General features: G+C 36.0%; 2 protein-coding genes across 2 annotated transcripts in view; both read left to right on the top strand.

Annotated features, from left to right (window-relative positions):
* Positions 1 to 19634, top strand: part of LOC134666813 (CD151 antigen-like) — a 213423-nt gene that overhangs the window by 159879 nt on the left and 33910 nt on the right. The window contains exon 2 of the mRNA XM_063524110.1: positions 19434 to 19464. The gene's annotated coding sequence lies outside the window, so the exon portion shown is untranslated. The remainder of the gene's footprint in view (positions 1 to 19433; positions 19465 to 19634) is intronic.
* The window catches only part of LOC134666760 (sorting nexin lst-4), a 217687-nt gene that overhangs the window by 180991 nt on the left and 17062 nt on the right, over positions 1 to 19634 (top strand). The gene's annotated exons all lie outside the window — the stretch shown is intronic.

Below are 19634 nucleotides of genomic sequence, written 5' to 3'. Positions count from 1 at the left end.
ACCCTGAGATACTGTAGACTAAAAAATCGGTATGTGGACCGAATACCACGCGGGTGGAGCCGAGGGCTCAGCATCTACAATACAAATATTTCTAAATAAATTTGAAACTTTTATTACTTTATGGAGGTGTACCTACGAATTTATATATTTTCCAAATAAGTAGATATCACGAAGTTTTAAACAGGTCTGTCTACTATTACGTCGGTACAAGGGAATTTTATCGTTTACATATTGTTTAGATATTTTCCTTTGAACTCGTCTCGAAGGAATGTTTGGTTTATGTGTAAAATGCCGAGGGGGCAGCCATGTGGCTTGCATTTATGAACTCCATGGCTGGCCTTAGTTATTTCGTTATTTAGAAACGGGTTAAATGCCCGAATGTTGTTAGGAGCTGAAATACTTATATTGCTGAATGATGTTATGCAGATCGCGAAGTGTAAATAACTTGTAGTCGGGAAATAATTCATTAATTAACAGAGTCATGAAATAATACTTAGGTACAATACAGTAGGATCGATAATTATGTTACTGCTGGAAAATTTCCAAAACATATAACTATCTTATACCGGGTGTGGCCTGTAATATTTAATAGCAATAAATTTAACCGTACTCTTTATACTGAGCAACATTTGTTCAGCGAGTTTTAAAAATAACTTGTGGTTTGATTTTTAATACACTTTAAAGTTTATTCTAAGACGCAATGTATTGCGAATTTTGTTATGTTTAAGGTTTGACAAGCAACGTCAATCACAATGATATTGCGTGGGGATGGCGTCCATTGAAGATAATATTTATTTTGTATGAAAAATAGGTAGTCATAATACTTCATAATTTTCAAAAGTTGTTGAACAAAAGTGTCACCGTTTGAGGAGTACAATCTCTGTTTTAATTATTTGCTCATGTCACAGGCCACACCCGGTATACTAGAAAGAGTATAATTTGAATATTCTATGTTTTAGGTTCGGTATAAAATAAGTTTGATGAATGTTTTTATGCATTACGGTTGGATTATTTTAAGTTCAGAGCTGTTAATACCAATAAATTACCCCGTGAACAAACCTATAATTTATTTTATAGCTACTTTAACTTTATCTTAATACAGTCATTAACAAATTATTACTAAAATAATGTAGATATACTGTTGTTGTTGGTTTTAGCGTGCGCCGAAATAAGCTCACGGATAAATAGGCTCAAAGCTCGCTAACAAGCGCTAATGAAACAAAACAAACGGAGTGAGTAGATAAACTCGGTTCGTTTAATCCGCATTCGATCGAACTAACCGATTAGGGCACTATCATAACTCATACCGGGTTTTCTAAAGCAATGTACTTGTACCTAATTGAATATACTTATTCCTAACTCGTTCAAAAAGGGCGCTCTTTACTTAAGAAGAATTAATGCAACAACCATTGTTCTCAAATACAACCATTCACAAATACAACCATTCACAAATAAAGCCAATCACAAATAAAGCCAATAAATATATATTTTTTTTATAACATGGAATCTGAGTCGGCCGGATATTCTCATTACTCTAAAGCCAATAATAGTTATTTGTTTTACAAGGGGGCAAAGTTGTTGTTTAACCACTCGTGCTAATATTGATACCCGAGCAAGAGAAAGATTCCAAAATTGAACCACGAGCGTAGCGAGTGGTTCGAAAAATGAAATCTTGAGCGTTGCGAGGGTTTCAAAGCACGAGGGTTAAACAAAATTTGCCCCCGAGTGAAACACAAAATTTTTCACCACACCAACCCGAAGCAAATATTAAATGTAAAATATCAAACAAAATCAAACCAAATCAAATCCAAATGAATGTTATTAAATATTTATCATCCAAAATCATCATTTAAAAGTCAATTCTACCAGCAAACATAAGAAAACAACTAAAATTTGCATTTGATTACGTTGCCTCACATGTGGATAAAATGCAACTTTGCTATTCGTTTTTGAAGTGCAAAGTAATTCTTTCCGAGCTGGTGTGGTGAAAATAAATAAAAAATTCTAACCTTATATACAAATTCGATAAGAATTTCGTTAGCTAGTTGTACAGTCGGTTCAGCGACATCTAGCGTGCGCGACGCGAACAGTACCTACTGTAAAACTGCATGCGCGTATTTTAGTAAAGGCATAATAGTGTAACCGGGCTTTATTCGCTTCGCAAATATTTGCAGTTCTTATTTCATGGAAATGCATGGTTATATTAAATATATAAGGAGTGTAATCTACAAAGTTGCATCTTCAACAAAATTTCAGTTTCTAGGGCATTATTATAAAAAGTGCATTTAAAGTAAGTATTAATATTTATTTGAAAAGGTAATGCTTCTGTGCGCTTCCTCACACTAATTTACAGCAACATAGGTGCGAGCAGGACGCACTGAAATTCATATCGTAACTATTGGTATTATATTAGTTATATGTGTCCGTTTCATTCAGCCCCTAGTTATTACGACTGTAGCAATTTGTATTAAACTTAAGTAAATTCGTAGCTTACAAGTAAATATTAAATAGTAAGTATATTGTATAGCTGTTTATTAAATTCAGGACATAATAATAACGTAGATATTAATTGTTACAGTTTCTGGCTCACAATGCTTATAGGTAGGTAGCTTCTAGCTTATAAAATAATCATTCAGCTTTACAAAATTAAAAATTTTCGTGGTGAAATTAATACGATCGGTATACATAATTATTTAGCAATATACAACACTTATACTAAACCTACTCTAGAGAATCCCTACATTTTTGTATTTGCAAACCCAGGTGTCACATTTGCAAAACTAAAATTTTGACATAGACAGGTACCTACGGTTACGACCTCTTGAAGGTGCACAATAGTAAGGAGATCAGTATGCCAAAAATTACTACCTAAGGAGTACCTTATTTTTAGGAGTATTACACCAATTTTAGAAACAGTTTTGCGTAACTCGACCTCAAAGGCGCGAGCAAGTGGAGCGGACGCCGCGAGCATCCTGCAGCCAACCGCTAGAACCTATTCGTGCACGCCCAAGTATAGATATGTAGATATTATGGATAAATGCAATATGCTGCACGGATATGATGGTCGTTCTTGTCTTTGTGAGAGCGTAATAAAACGGTATCCGTCACTTTCTAACCCGCGGTGTTAAATAGTGACAGTTATTTTATCACGTATGCCTACTCAGTTATAAAACGTCTACTAATATTTACTCGGCAAAATTTATAGAACAGTCAGCTTCTTTAGTTTGACTGTTTGGATTGCTCACCATATTTATAATTATTACTATGTAATACATTTAGCAACGTTTCCTTAATACCAGAGAATAATTATCTTAGGTACCTACGATGATTATTCTCTGGTATTTACTTTTCGCAACTAATTACGACCAAATTCGCGTGTAAAGCAAATGATTTAATATACCTATCACCACCGCACCGTAACCTCAAATGCGTGAAACTGTCAACTCCAGTAGGTCCTATTTCAAATCATTCATGTATGTCGAAATATTATTCAGTGCTGGGCCCGCGAGTATCCAGCGTACGTCGCCAATCATGCAAGAATTCGGAGCACCGGCGAAGGAATTTTTCGATTAAGCCAGCTTCCACGGAGCACCATTGTATTATAGGACCCACACCTACCGAATCCCTGGCCCTGGGTATGGGGAAATTAAAATGCAGGCTGGAACTTGAACGGGCAATCGATGGGCAGCAACTTTCCGGGATCCACAAGTTTAATCATAAGCAGAGACCGGAATTATTTTGGTATTTTTGTATTGTTATGTAATAGGGAGTTCTCATTTATCGACTTCCGATACACATACCTATATCGATACTGTGTAGATCTCAAAATATTAAAAAGTTATAATAGTTAGTAGATATTTGACTGTAAAAGAAGTAATTTAAGCAGATATTATGAGATCTGATATTAACCCCGGGTTAGTGAATGGTACAAGTGACCCTAAGAAGTGTGTTTAAAAAGTAGATAAAAGTTTGTAATTGATAGGAACTTGAAACTTCGTCAAAATATATTTTATTAAATACAAGAAAAGTGATTTGACTGCGACATACTGACATAATAATAAAGACACAAATTTTCTACGATGTACTGAAAACCTGAAAGGGATATTCAATTACACGTATACCTACATATATACCCAGTTGTTTATGAGACGTGGCAATAGATATGGGGCTATTTGTAACAAACACTTCATAGGAAAGCCATTTTCGCTCGAAAAGTCAGAGGGCAAGAATTATTACTATTTTCAGCGCGGTCCAATAGAAACGCTCGGCAATGGTGGTTTTCCCGGCACGTTTATTCATAAAACGTTTTATTTAACTGTGAGCATCCCAAGTATATTTTGAACCCCGAGTTCGTTACGACTATACACAATGGTGGTCAGACTTATACTGGTTTGCCTGTGGCGAAATGGTCAGATTTGCGAATAAAGGTTGGAAAATAGCCAAATGAGACCTCGCACCGAAATTAAATACCCAAATAAATCTATTGCGGTCGGATGTTTTACAACCCTATTAGTAGAAACTTAAATAACACAATGAAGCCTATTCATACATTTGTAACACAATTTATGAAACACTTAACTTTTGGTCTGTGCAGAGTAATGAACCAATACGTTCTAGAGTTAGACCAAGAAAAGTCTGCAGCGATTTTGATATCTCACGCAGTGCAAGTGGTATTTATAACGTCATTCATTAATTTCATAGAAGTTAGACATTTAAATTAACATTTGCACTTGACTTTTCTTGATCTAACTCTATGACTCTTCCTTATCCGCTTCTATGTTTATATCTACTTATACGAAACTAGATATCAATAAAAAAAAGTTACTTTAGAACAAAGTCTTAGAAACCTCCGTTCCATCCGTTCCTGTGGGAATTTGCAAAGTAAGTTATAGCGTTCCTTTATCATTATCTCAGCTGGGACCCTAGGCCGGGTTCGGAGATTGCGTGATGCATGATCTTCTGAACGCTCGCATCAGCCGGGCTAGCACATGATTGGCGCGACAGTATCTCGCGGCGAAATATGAGCATAATATATGTAACATTTGCTCATTGTTAAAAAACCTTTACTTCAAAGAGGTTCGATATCATCAAGGTGCATATGTTCATAATGTTTTCAATTTTTTAAGCCACTTTGACAGTTCCAATTTTAAATTGGAACGGATTTTATGTAGACCACTTTGTAGAAATATTATGCAGCTTCTGGCGACTAAAAATAGCGATGGCTTCGAACGAAGAAGGAAAAGTGTACTGTTTTGCGAGAGTATGTTTGTTTACCTCTCTACTTATGTATATTTCGCTCAGCGGCTAAATCTGGCAATCCAGCGGGAAACGCAGCAAGCGTCCCGGGGACGATGCCCCAGGCAACATTTTGTGGGTGGGTAAGTTTTACTTTTTTATTTTTTTTATTCGTTTTAATTTATTTAGTTAATGCTTAATTTTGATAATAGTTTATTCTTGCAAATTCTATTTATGTATGTATAATGATAACGTATATCTATTTTAATTTAGTGCATGGGGTAGGGTCTTGCATTGTTACTCGTACCTATTGACGATTGTCAATATAATTTGATACGTCAAGGCCTACTGTTACATACAGAAGATGTCGGTAGCCGTTTCCCTAAGGCATGTAAAGATAGCAAACATCCAAAAATACATTATAAATACTTATTTGGTAACTCCCTAATACAATTTCACTACTCGGATACCTATTTCCTGTTTAATTCTTCCATGTTGCTCTTAGGGTCTGTTACACTACAAAGTAATAGACTAAGAGTTAGCCCCGTAAAAAGGTTCCTTTTTGGAGCAACAAAACCCCTTTAGTACTTTTTACAAAAATACTTTACTTTACTTTTTATAGATATTGTATTGTGGCTAAAGCCTATTTTTTTATTCCGTAGACTAAAATGACATTTCCTAGTATGAACATAAAATGTCATTTTAGTCTACCGAATAAAAAAATAGGCTTTATGTACCTCAAAATTAATTTTTGTTTTCGTGCGCAACGGTACATATTTAACTGGGTCTTAAAATTGAAAGGCATGTTTTTACAAAACTAGACGTAGTTTAGAACTTTAAAAACACTTATTACGTACCTGTTGCTCATATTAACATATCGAAAATAATTTTACAGCAATAGGGTTGACCGGTCGAAGTAGTTAGCAGATGGCGCCAGCATAGCTTGCCCTGTCAATCCCTAGAACTGTGTCAGTTTTTCGTCTTTGTAATGGAATTTCATGTCCTGGATGCCAGCTCTTAGAAAATCTCGTAGAAAAGGGGGCAAGCTATGATGGCGCCATCTTTGACAGTTGCCAACCCCATTGTCTAAAAACAAAAGAGGAATAGTATGGGTGTGCAAAAGGACAGCGGACACACGGCAATCTTGTCAAGCTCACCTACACTGTTCGGTTACAAGCGGCTGCAAATAAATCGACTGTCTTAATTCATTCTTCATCTGGTCACCGGAGACAAAGCAATGTGATTACATTAGCACAACAATGAGGGTTGTCGGTAAATAATCGGCGGTTACTGGGAATCTTTGTGGCCCTTTTTCCATTTGTTTCCGGGTAGCTTCTTTGTCTGAGGTCACTTCTTGATGAAGAGCTTGTTATGATTACATGGCAGGTATCCATGTACTTAATCATAATCAGCCTGAGCTATAGGAAGGATAACGTGTAACCAATAATAACTCAGTCAAATATAGTATTCAGTAATTCTTACAATATAAATGAAAAAAAAACGTTGATGTCTATTTTTATTAAGAAATATAAGCGAAGCCTTTGTATGGCAATCTGAAGAAGATAAATGACCGGCATAGTTCCGCTGGGGATGCGTTGCGATATCGGAGGACTAGAAAAAATGGCGATTGGTCGAAGTAGATTAAGGGCATGCATTCAGAGAAGACATAGCCAAAATAAAAATTAATTAGTTAATAATCATATTTGTTTTGTTTATTAAGACACACCGGAGAACTGGTAATCAGTGGGCCCCTTTAGGTACTCATCTGTTCTCAGTCATAGACTTTAGTTTAGTTTATATGTTAAGTCGTTAGCTCAGTAATCAAAGGATTATGGATGGTAATATCAGCTTATAGAGGAATTTTCAAGGTCTTCGAAATATAAAAAAGAATCATGTCATGTATCCATGCCATGAATAATTTGACCCGTGACGCAAAATCTGCACCATCAAGTACCTGTCTACACCTAACACTCCTAACAGACATCGGAAAACAGTAAACAATTTAATGAGTTTTCGTCATTAATTACATCAAACATAGATAAGGGGAGGGAGGGGGTTAAGAAAATGTGACATGTTGTTACAACGGGGAGGGGAGAGTCATAGCAACATTTATAGCAAATAAAAGTTTGAAGTATCTTGTAAAAATAAATAAACCGGTTTACACTGTTGGCTTATCAGTGAACCGTCTTACAGTTTTAAAACGCGATATTTATTCAACGAAGCACTTGCCTTTAGCGAGTTAAAAAACCGGAAATGTTTATTTTTAGTCTCCGCTCTCGACATCGTCGAGTCGGCAATATAAAATACTGTTGAAATTTGGACCAATCCGATTTGAAAAGACGGTACCTACTTCAGATAATTCTGTTACGTAGTAAAGTTTAATGAGACTGAATTTAACGAAGATAAAAACCAGAGACCCGTTCATCGATTGAAATCGAGATAAAACAGAGCTGACAATGTTTGAACGAGTGTAAAGATTTTCTGGGATGACACCTAAGAATAGGTATTATTATTTACTATTTGAAACAAGTCTATTTTTAAATAATAAATAAAACTTGTCTTATTAAGTCCAATGGGTCAAGTGTACACAATTGTTTGAGACTGAAGTGATCGGTGCTTACATGGCGATCTCCGGGGCGCTATAAATTGCTCTAACGAGAGGATCCAGTGGCAGCCTGCGCGAGCTATAAAAGCGACGTACTAAACGCACCATAACGCAGCAGTCTAGAGATTTATGAAATAAGGAAGAGGGGTTTATTTCGTGTAACTAAAGAAGATATAGGAATAACTTTTTAAGATCCAAAGTTATCAATTTAAGGGCAAAACTGTTGCCTGGAAGGCAAATAAAGGTTAGAACGAAGTTCTGAAGTGGCTTAGGTTAGGTTAAAACCTTGACCTTCACAAAAATTTAGTGTTGCCAGAGAAGCAGGTAAGGTTTGGTTAGAACTGTGACCCACACAAAGACGAATTTTTTTAGAGTAGCGCTACCGCGTTTTACGCAAAATAGAATGGATGTTGATTTGCGGAAAATGCGCAGAAGCACTAACAAAGACGAATTTTTGCCGGAAAAGCATGTTAGGTTAGGTTGGAACTGTGACCTCGACAAAGATGAACTGTTGCCAGAAAAGCAATTTAGGTTAGAACTGCGACTGCGACTCCCATAAAAACGAATTGTTGCCAGAAAAGCAGGTTAGGTTAGGTTAGAACTGTGATAATGTTAAAAACATCTTTTAGCAAAATGTTCCGTTGAAAAACTTTTTTATGATATTTGATGAGTCGGGAAATTAGTATTTGGTATTTATGTTTTTGAGCTAAATTGCATGGGATATGAAAATCCGGCAATAATTTTTGACAGTTCATTAGTACTCGTACCCGTTTTTAAGACAAGACAAAGATTCACAATTCTACTAGACTGGGGTTAGTCTCTGCACTTACTAAGCAACTAACTACTACTAGTAAACGCAATTTTAATTAAACCAGCTCGGGGCATTTTCGAGACTCCGCCTAGGCACATTTCAAGGAGTTTTACTGACTTAAGTTTTCCACGTCAACAACATTTAAACAAAATAGGGGTCATAAAAGTTTCGAGACAGGTCCAGAAATACTACTTTGAGCTGTGGGTTGGTGGGGTCAGGGGATAATTAATTTACTTCAGAAGTTCTCAGATGTAATCATTCTATACATTTTGTATGATAAGTTTTTACAAAATTTAAAAATATTTTTAATAGTAAAAACTACAAAATATTCTATATATTTGATGTACCTGAAGAATAGAATGTATGATATTTTTTTTTACTTTAGCCCAATAAATAAATATATTAAGAAACACTAGAAATACTCAATAATTATCTAGGTATTTCTACTACCTGAAGATACTAAAACCAAAGTAAAATAGATATTTAAGTGGGGCTCCCATACAAGGTCCGTGATTTTTTTACCGTTATTTGCGTAATGGTAAGGAATCCTTTGTGCGCGAGTCTGACTCGCCCTTGACCAGTTTTTTGTTTTATATCGCTGAATTTTACGAATATTATCTCACTCGATATTGTGATGGTGAAAAAAAATACAAAGGTATACAACGTGTAAAGTTCACTTAAACTCAAGAACAAAATAAACTTACATAATAATGGGTAGCCGCGGATAGATAATTTTAATTTATTAAAAATACATTTAATAAAATTACATCTACATTCCGTCCTTCCAATTAAGTCTTCAGACACCGCTAGAGAATAATTGAGTGTTTTCATTTGAAGCGTTTACGTAACCGTTAAAACTAATTTAATTTAGTCCAAGAGAAAGTTAAACAAAGAAAAGGAAGCTGTCGGGACGGATTTCCCCGAGCCGTGACCGGACCGTAATAGTCCCCAGCAATTGTAGGTACCGCTAGCACGAATAAATACTGGACGGCTATCTCTTATGGCTTTGTTGGTCGTTCCAAATAAAATAAAAAACCTAACTAAAACAGGTCATGTAAAGTAGAAAAAGGGACTGGGGTCAGTCCTGTGTCAGCAAAACAGATCCGGCCTCAAGCTTTCGAAGCTGTTTAATGTATGCTTATCATAGTGAGTACTAACAGCGAAATATCTATTGTATTGTAGGTAATATCATTCATCCCACGGGGTACAATAGGTAATAAGGTATAATAATGCAATTCCTGATACAGGTAGGTACCTGTTGTATAATACTGAATAGGAAGTCTCAACCTTTAATCTTTTCATGTAGGTACATAATACCTATGTATTATGTACCTACATGAAAAGATTAAAGGTTGAGACTTCCTATTTATAAGTGAAATAAATATTTTTACATTATCATTTTTTTTTTCATAATACCTTATAAGGCCGTAAGTACAGCCTTAATAGGTCCTGAAAGAAAATATTTAATAACCTTATTAATATTTTCCGTGGTTCATCTTTATTCTTCGTAAACAATTTGATTAAGCCACTAGACAATTTATAAATATTTTCCCAACGCTTTGGAAACTGCTCCGTAGTCACAAATCTCTGCTTACAGCGAGCGCTATTAGCGGTCGGACGGCTAACTTAGCACGAATCCAAATTTAGAACAGACTAATCGGCTTAAGAGATGCATGCAGATTCCACTCACAGCTCGCCAGGAAATATTAATGTGGGGCGATTCGTGCGAATGCGTTGGTGAGGTGAGTGAAACTGTTCTACCTCTATTTGTATCGCGACTTCATTATTATTTTGTGCCGCAATCACAAAAACACCTTATTCGTTCTGTTTCTATTCCCTACAAACTGATTTAGGGGCCCGATTCGGATTATGAAACATCTTTTAGACATCACCAAGATACGATAACGATATGTTTAAGATCTAACCTGTCAAATTTGACATTTGCGCGATTCTGGAGATACTCTTGAACGATTTCCACAGGATATGACTTAGAGATCTAATTCACATCTAATAGATATCTTACTCTATCTAACGTAAAAGTGACATTGGTTGCCCGAAATGCGCTGCAAAAGAGAACTAGTTGATATCTAAACTATAACGTATCTAGAATGGATCTAGTACCTACGTGTCGTCTTGAATCTTGAAGTTCGAATACGGCAGTAGATAAGGTAGGTAGATACGTTGGGGTTAGTTAAAAACAAAGATAAGAAAAAAGTCCTCCGTAATTCCAAATTGCGTTAAAATGTATGGTTCAGTGCTGGTAACATTGTTAAAACTACCAATTAAGTTGTGCCTCGTTGCTCAGTGGACTACTCCCACTTGAAACCCAAAGCAAATTTATCGCGGTCAGTATTATCGTCATGTACTCGACTCAAACGACTCTTACGACGTAATTGTAATTTAGTAGTCTACTGTAACAGATACCTAATTATAATGTTATTCAAAATGTACTTGTTTAGTTTTTGATATTTCTGGCTAATTATTTTTAAACATTAGGTAACCTAAAAAAGTTTTTTTTTTGTAAGTAGTTTTTATTTTATTTTTCTATCGCTATGCATGATTCCAAATCCAAATCAAATTTATTCATGCCAAATTACAGCTTTCTAGCACTAACGATCACAGAGCAAAGCCGCGGATAGACAGACAGACGGACATGGCGAAACTATTAGGGTTCCTAGTTGACGACGTACCGTAAAACAGGGTGAGTAGGTTTCGCGGGGAGAGGTGGTTTATGAATGGGGAGTGAAGGTTTGAGAGGGGGGTGAGAAGGGATTTTAAGGCTACTGCTACAAAAATAATGTATTCCAATTTAAAATGGGGCTATAGTAATACGCATAATAAAAAAAAAGCGATCCAACAATCTTCCAAAATCACCTTTGTATGAAAAACCCTCTCACCCCAAATACGAGGCACTACGGGGTGAGCTGGGTTTTCCTCTTTATCGTCAAAGTTATGAAATGGAACTACCCAAAATAAAATACAAACTAAAATACAAACGTCCGAACCACTTATTATATATGTTGCAGTCAAAAGTGTGAACAGTTCAAAAGAACTTTTAACCGACAAAAACAGGCAAAACTGCTTTTGACTGAGCATGTTGGTCAAAAGTAGTTTTACCTGAAAATCATACCTATTTCTGGCAGCAGTTTCGTTTTTAGGGCGTAGCAAAAAAAATAACCCTAACCTACCTATCTCTGGGAACAGTTTCGTTTTTTGGGCGTAGCAAACAAAAAAAACCCTAACCTACCTATCTCTGCGAGTACTTTTGACTGATAGTAACAGTCACAATTACTATTAACCAATGATTTCCAGGTAAAACTACTTTTGACCAACATGCTCAGTCAAAAGCAGTTTTGCCTGTTTTTGTCGGTTAAAAGTTCTTTTGACCAGTTCACACTTTTGACTGCGACACCATTCAGTTTTCACATATAAAAATAAAATTTTATCGAGGTTTGAAAGTCAAATTTCACCCAACTCACCCCATTTTACGGTGCGTATTTAAGTATTGTTCACAGTTCATGTTGTCAACACAGAATTTACAACTTTCGCGTTTTGAACACATATTAACTCGCATTTATAGACGGGTCTGTCGCGGATTTATTTTATTACCTTTATTTACCGACAGAAGATGATATTGCGAAAAATGCTTGCAATAAAACACTAGAATCGTAAAAATGTGATTTCTAGCAAAGATTACCCAATACATTTCTTGCGCCTTCTTCATACTAAGTAGGTAGTAAAGCCTGAAACTAGAACCGAAGCAATTGACTGTCGGTCTCCGACCGCACGCTAATTATAGGCTCGGGCCGGCAACGGTGGCAGACGATATTAGGGGACATTCATTAGCGGCAATCTAGCTGGACGAGAAATTTTGTCTGTAACCGGTATTGGTCAGTATGTTGACCTCGACTAGGAAATCGAGTGGTTTATATATATCTCGACTAAACAGGGTGGATTGTTTATTACATTTTTACAAATTCTGAATAAATTAAATGCGTTACCAAACAAGTTGATTATATTTCTATCACGGATACGGAGGATGTAATGTATATTCTCAGGCAAGCATATCATTATATCTATTTACAGAAATGAAAACAAAAACAGAACAATAAGCGCGGCAAGCCATGTGTGAATTGTGTAATCATTCACTTTGAATTATAATTATTGTCTTGGAATTCATGAAGCGAATAAACCGAATGAGTGATATGCGTAACCGTGACACTTGAGTGACAACCTGTCGTAGTTACTAAGATACAAAAAGAATAGATAGTATAGAGGGGTCCAGTCATAGGACATTTTGTATTCACAGTTTTACTGCCATCTATCGACACACGACTATAACTCAAAACGAAAACGTATAAAATTATCAAAAAAATGTATGTATATTGATAAATGATTTTATTATTTTTATATCATTTTGATCCATGTTCATTCACTGATATCCATGTGTTAAAATTGTTAAAAATGAAACGGTGTCGTCACGCCATCTAGCCGAGCATAGGCCAAAGGTGTGTGCGCCATCTATCCGAGAATGACTTTTTCTAGATTTCCGAGGCACGTTTTTTCCTTAGACTTTTATTCATCTTATACGAAGTTACATATGTCTTTGCTAAAATCCAAAAGAAATACTGCATGGAATGATGATGATAATTGGTGAAGACGATCCTATGTCCATCCCCGTACTAAGTAAAAAAAAAAAGTTAAACTATTATTATTCGTGGAAAAAAGGTCACTTAAGGTACACTGTTAAGCAAGTTAATAATTTGTTAGATTCCTAGTAATAATTACTTAAACATCATGGAAAAGTAAGCTAGTACCGTAAAATGGGGTAAGTTGAGTGAAATTTGACTTTCAAACCTCGATAAAATTTTATTTTTACATGTGAAAACTGAATGGTGTAGGTATATTATAATAAGTGGTTCGGACGTTTGTATTTTAGTTTGTATTTTATTTTGGGTAGTTCCATTTTATAACTTTGACGATAAAGAGGAAAAACGATAAAGAGTAAAACCCACCTCACCCCGTAGTGCCTCGTATTTGGGGTGAGAGGGTTTTTCATACAAAGATGATTTTGGAAGATTGTTGGATATTTTTTTTTATTATGCGTTTTTTACTATAGCCCCATTTTATATTGGAATACATTATTTTTGTAGCAGTAGCCTTAAAATCCCTTCTCACCCCCCTCTCAAACCTTCTCTCCCCATTCATAACCCAACTCTCCCCGCGAAACCTACTCACCCCGTTTTACGTAACCTACAATTTTTTTTTTAATATTCTCAGCATTAATAAATAAGACAACAGCCGGGTAGACACGGGTCCGATAACCACAGCCGCAACGTGGCTTCACCCCGATATAGGTAGGTATAAGTATAATATACTAACTCGGAAATCTTGTCACGATTTCGGATCTTATCAGGATGCGGGAGTTATTTATACACCTACGTACCTGTTTATAATATAATATATTATAGTACGTATATTATACAAGGTAAAACAAAAATACTTACTAACTTTTATATAGGGACGTATTTAATCGGTATCTTATTTAGATAGGTACCTCTATTTTTTCGCGCCATTTTAATGCCTTCCCTGCAAATGAATGGGATGGCTATTTTTTAACGGAATTGCAGATGACAAAGGTTACTCATTTCGTCGGCGCTTTGTTTTTTAAGCAACATCAAAATTAAAATTAAAGCGAAATTAGCTGAGGTGTCACTGCTGATCAGCAACATAAAATCGTCATCCCGATACATTGTAAGTTTTCGATTAGCGTTTGTCAATAAGCGACAACATTGGCGACACACTGGCTACGGCCCCTGGCGCTACGCGGCCTACGCATGCCGTAGCTCATCGCTACGCAAGACACTTCTTCAACCAGAAATAACACTTGACAGCTCACAAATAATATCAATACAACAAGAAAAAAAAGTTGTTAACTATCTGAATAGGCCTGCGTCTCCATTCCGATTTACAAATTAATGTACTTCTTTAATTTTTAATTAATAATCTTGATTTAATTCCTAATAAAATCTGATCAGTGCGTAGACCGGGCCGGGTCCGGGCCGGAGCTTCCGGCGCTTCGTTTTCTATGGAAAGCATAACGTGATCACCCGTCATGTGTCATAGAAAAGTAAGCGCCAAATGCTTCAACCCGGACCCGGCCCGGTCTAACGTGAGTCTTCTAATAGTACATTTCGATGCTAGTGCGGAAGGTATGTGTATCGAACGTAATTTCCGCACGTGTATCGAACGACGTTTTTTAATACAGTTGCGAAAAAATAAGAAAAACATTGTTAATCGTACACTAAACAAAAGTGGTAACAGTGACAGCTCGGTTAGACGTCGTCTTTAAGTATATTATATCTATGGGCGTTTGGCAGCTATTCCGTTCCATTCAGTCAACTTATTAAGAACGGAATTTTCAATATTGAATATTAAAAAATAAACGTGTTATAATGATGAAGAGGTAAGTAATTAAATATGAAATATGTAATATTTTTCGTATTCTTACATTAACGGTAGGTTTTTATGCTGATTACGACGTTTAAAGGAAACTAATATTAACACTCATCAATAAGTAGTCGTGAATTGGAACAAGTATAAATTTAAAAAAATTGGAAAAGTAAAAAGCACTAGTTCGAGATAACCAACTTTCCGCACGCTAAACAGCTACGTAAAGTAGCACTTTTTGAGCAACTGTATTAAAAAGTATATTTCAGCACGATTAAAGCTATCTAAAGTAATATGTGGCTATTGAGTATATTTTATGCTACCATTTATCCTAGCATCTGTGGCTTAAAAAAATTGGTTTTGACACAAATATTTTGTGACAACCCAAAAGGGTTATCAAGGGTTTACACTAAAAGAAAAGTACACTCACCACTCACGGCACTCACAAATGGAACATGGACCCACGTATTTAAGACGAAACAGGAGCTGAGTTTTAAATATTTTAGGTAAATATACCCGTCTCGCTAACGGAAGCGGCTCCTAAAACTAGTGCGATAAGGACAAGGCAAAAAATCCCGCGTAAAAATCTCAAAAATCGAGGTTTCGTACTCGAATGTTTCCTCCTCCAAAACTTAACCAAACTCGGAAATCTAAATTTAGCTTTTTTGGATAATTGATATCAGTTTTGAATACTACGCCTCTCATTGCGGCATAGTCAATTAGGCCATTTTGGCCATTTTCGAAGGGCTCTAGCGCCTTAAAAAACAAAAATATCAAAAAAAGCAAAACGGTCCGACACCGATATTGACAATATTAATCTGTGTTGAAAAAATCATTGCTCTAGCATCAAAACCCACGGAGTAAACAGTTTTGCAGTTGAGTACGTTTGTATGGAGAAATGACCACTCCTGTTGGCTCTTAAATCACATCAACTTCACGCCATGTCATAGCGGACGCAGTTATAAAGTTGACCCAAAAATTTTTTATTAAGCTATGAGCTTCATCACATTTGTTCCTTGAGTAATTCTAAGCATTTCAAGCCTGGGAGGCAATAAGAAATGTGTGTCTACTCGGATTTGTAATGGATTCAAACTTTCAACCCCTTTTTAACCCTGTTAGAGGATGAATTTTACAAAACGCTGAAATTACTTTTCGTGTCTTTTAATAATATCCCCAAATACAAAGATTCAAGTCCCGCGTTCGAAATTTTTTTTGATATCCATACAAACTTTCAACTCCTTTTTCACCACCTTAGGGGATGAATTTTCAAAAACGCTGAAATTAGTTTTCTTGTATTTTAATAATATATCGTTTTACGAAGTTTCAAATTCCTAGCTTAAAATAAAACTTGAACCCCATACAAACTTTCATCCCCTTTTTAACCCCCTTAGGGGTTGAATTTCTCAAAATCGCTTCTTATCTCTTGTACACTTTATAAATGTAATCTAGTGTGCAAATTTCAACTTTCTATCTTTTGTAGTTTCGGCTCCGCGTAGCAAAAATCTCCAACCAAATTTTTCACTTTTTTACGTTTTTCTTGTAAAATTACTATGAAATTGAAAAAAACAAATATCAGCAATGAATTCTACGTCTTTGGTTTATACGAAAATGATACCAAACTTGCCCTAGTACCCACCAGGATCAGAGTAGATTTTTTTTAAAGATGACGGGTGGCGGCCGTCTTTGTACCCCACCCTCCCCCCCACTTCAGGCTAGAAATGCTTAGAATTACTCAAATATCAGATGTGATGAAGCTCATAGCTTAGTAAAAAATTTTTGGGTCATGTATGGCAGCGTTACATAACTGACTCCAGTATCATGTTTTATTTATAGTATGTACATAATCTATCTACCTATCTAATACCTTTAAACGAGCAATTCTTGATTATTTATTTATATATATATATATTTCGGGGATCTCGGGAATACATATATTATGATGACTAAACCGTATCTGTAACCGTTTTATTAATCTTAAGGCTCTCATTAAAATCGAGGTCGAAGCGTTACGATGATGTAGATATATAGGGTGTAATATCGAATTCATACTCCCTAAAGCCCTACATGGAAGGGCTTTTAATTACGCGTATATTTTCTGTGAAATTTTATCGATTAGCCGTAAACTAAATATCTTTAGGGCATGCGAAAAATAGCGCGCTTTAATGTCTACTTGATGAAAAGGGTAGTATTGAATTTTATTACATTTACTGCTTTATTCTTCGAGCAACACGGAAGGGAGGCGGCATTCGCACTATTTCCCCTCTGCCGAGGTACAAGATTAGCGCGTCAATAAAATCTAGCGCGGGTAATAAAACTAGTTGCACTTGGATTTTTCACTAGACTGAGTCCAGATGCGCGCGTGAACACTGCTGCACAAAAATGCCTGTTTGCTCGGTTTTTTGTTATAAAAAGAGGTCGGGGACATCAAATTTACAAAAAGAAAGTGTTACATTTCACATGTAATATTTTTTTTTACATATCATACGTTTAATTACATTTAAATACAATTATTATATTTTAGTCTCAAGTAATTGTTGGATTTATCGATTTTACTCGCTCAGTACAAATTGCGGATCGGTCGAGCGACAAATCCGACTTCTCATCTCTCAGAATACAATGACATACTTCAAAGAAAATGTGTTAGTGTACGTGTTGTGACACTAGTCACTAGTCCGTACACAAAAAGAGATCGAGGTTTGCAAGATTTGTCTTTGACGTGTGTCATTTTCTATGTATTTGTGTCGTCATTACAGAGGGCCTACCGCAAACCACGTTCGACGTGTTCCCTCCCTGTCACACTCATGTATGAATTTACAAGTGCCATAGAGAGGCAACACGTAAAACGTGGTTCGCGGTAGGGCCTTTGATTGGATTTTGTATGTAAGTGTGTGAGAAGTGCGACTGTGTGCACCTTCCCCCCGCGAAAAATGGCAGAATGATTTGTACGGTGAGATATCGCTTGGGCCCCTCCCTCCCGACGTGTCGGAAGCCGGTGTTGCTCGAAGGCTTTATTAGTTGCCGGATTACATTTTACATTTGACGACTGTGGGCGGTACCTACCTATAGTTCATTTGTTTTTTGCATTAAAAAAAGGGTAAACAATCTTGATGTGTCTTTTAATTGAAAACCACGTTTTAAAAGTCATGACTAATATGTAATAATTATGAATCTAATACGATCATTTATACTTGGTCAAGCAGATCTTGTCAGCGGAAAAAGGCGGCAAATTTGAAAAATGTAGGCGCGAAGTGATTTCATTTCATAGAAAATTTGAATTTCGCGCCTTTTTCTACTGACAAGATTTGCTTGACCATCTATATATTCTTCTGCTGTCATAAGTAATAGTTACTGATTTTTAAATGCATTTTACAATTAAAAGACATGTCAAGATCGCTTACCTTCTTTGTGCTTCTTTTTAATGCTAAAAACGAACTATATCTTAAAATATTTTAAGTTGGGTGGACTGAGGCCAAGAAAAATAATAAACAGACTCTATGTCATATCGCAATGTCAAATTTTCGATTTGATTCATATTTAACTTATGTAATCGTGTAATCATATGTGACGTCCCACGGAAAAAGGTACCTTATGGCGGTTGGCGCTTACGCTATTATTAACGCTCCTCCAATATTATTGCGGTGCTATGCGACGGAAGCGCCGGCCGCCATAAGGTACCTTTTTCCGTGGAACGTCACAATTTCAAGGGCATTTATTCGGCACTTAAACTAACAATCGAAAACACTAACTAATCGACACTGACAGATTAGTATCGTATCGCTGTGACATCAGAATTAGCATTGTTCATGTGTAATTGAACATGACGCCCTCTAGGCGACATAGAGGGCTGAAACATAGAATTGGTTTACAAATGAAAGGGCTTAATTTCACGTACAGGTGTAGCCTGTAACACGAGCAAATAATTAAAACATAGATTGTACTCCTCAAACGATGACACTTTTGTTCAACAACTTTTAAAAATTATGAAGTATTTAGAGTCCCTATTTTTTATATAAAATAAATATTATCTTCAATGGAAGCCATCGCCATATCATTGTGATTGACGTTGCTTGTCATGCCTTAAACATAACAAAATTCGCAATACATTGCGTCTTAGAATAAACTTTAAAGTGTATTAGAAATCAAACCACAAGTTATTTTTAAAAGTTGCGGAACAAATGTTGGTCAGTATGAGGACTACAGCCTATAGTTTAAATTTTTGCTCATATTACAGGCCACACCCGGTATTGGTATACACTGTACATTTGTATACGAAAATACTACGACATACCTATAAAATTTATTTGTTCTAAAGACATTGTCTTCTCTTTTCAGATTTACCACGCTAGGGGCACCCCTGCATCAGGTCAGTACAAATTCCTTTCAATAAATGAAGAATTAGGCCATCGCTACTTTCTCTCGATATAAGACCGGCGCTCCTTTGAATCTATTTAAAGGGGAAAAGTGGATACTCTTTTTTTGTGTACACAAGTCTCCGCTGCTCCGGAGACGTATAAATACACTCTGTAATCTTAT

The sequence above is a fragment of the Cydia fagiglandana genome, chromosome 8 (assembly GCF_963556715.1).
Source record: "Cydia fagiglandana chromosome 8, ilCydFagi1.1, whole genome shotgun sequence".
NCBI lineage: Eukaryota > Metazoa > Arthropoda > Insecta > Lepidoptera > Tortricidae > Cydia > Cydia fagiglandana.
This window is presented reverse-complemented; position numbering and strand designations above follow the sequence as displayed.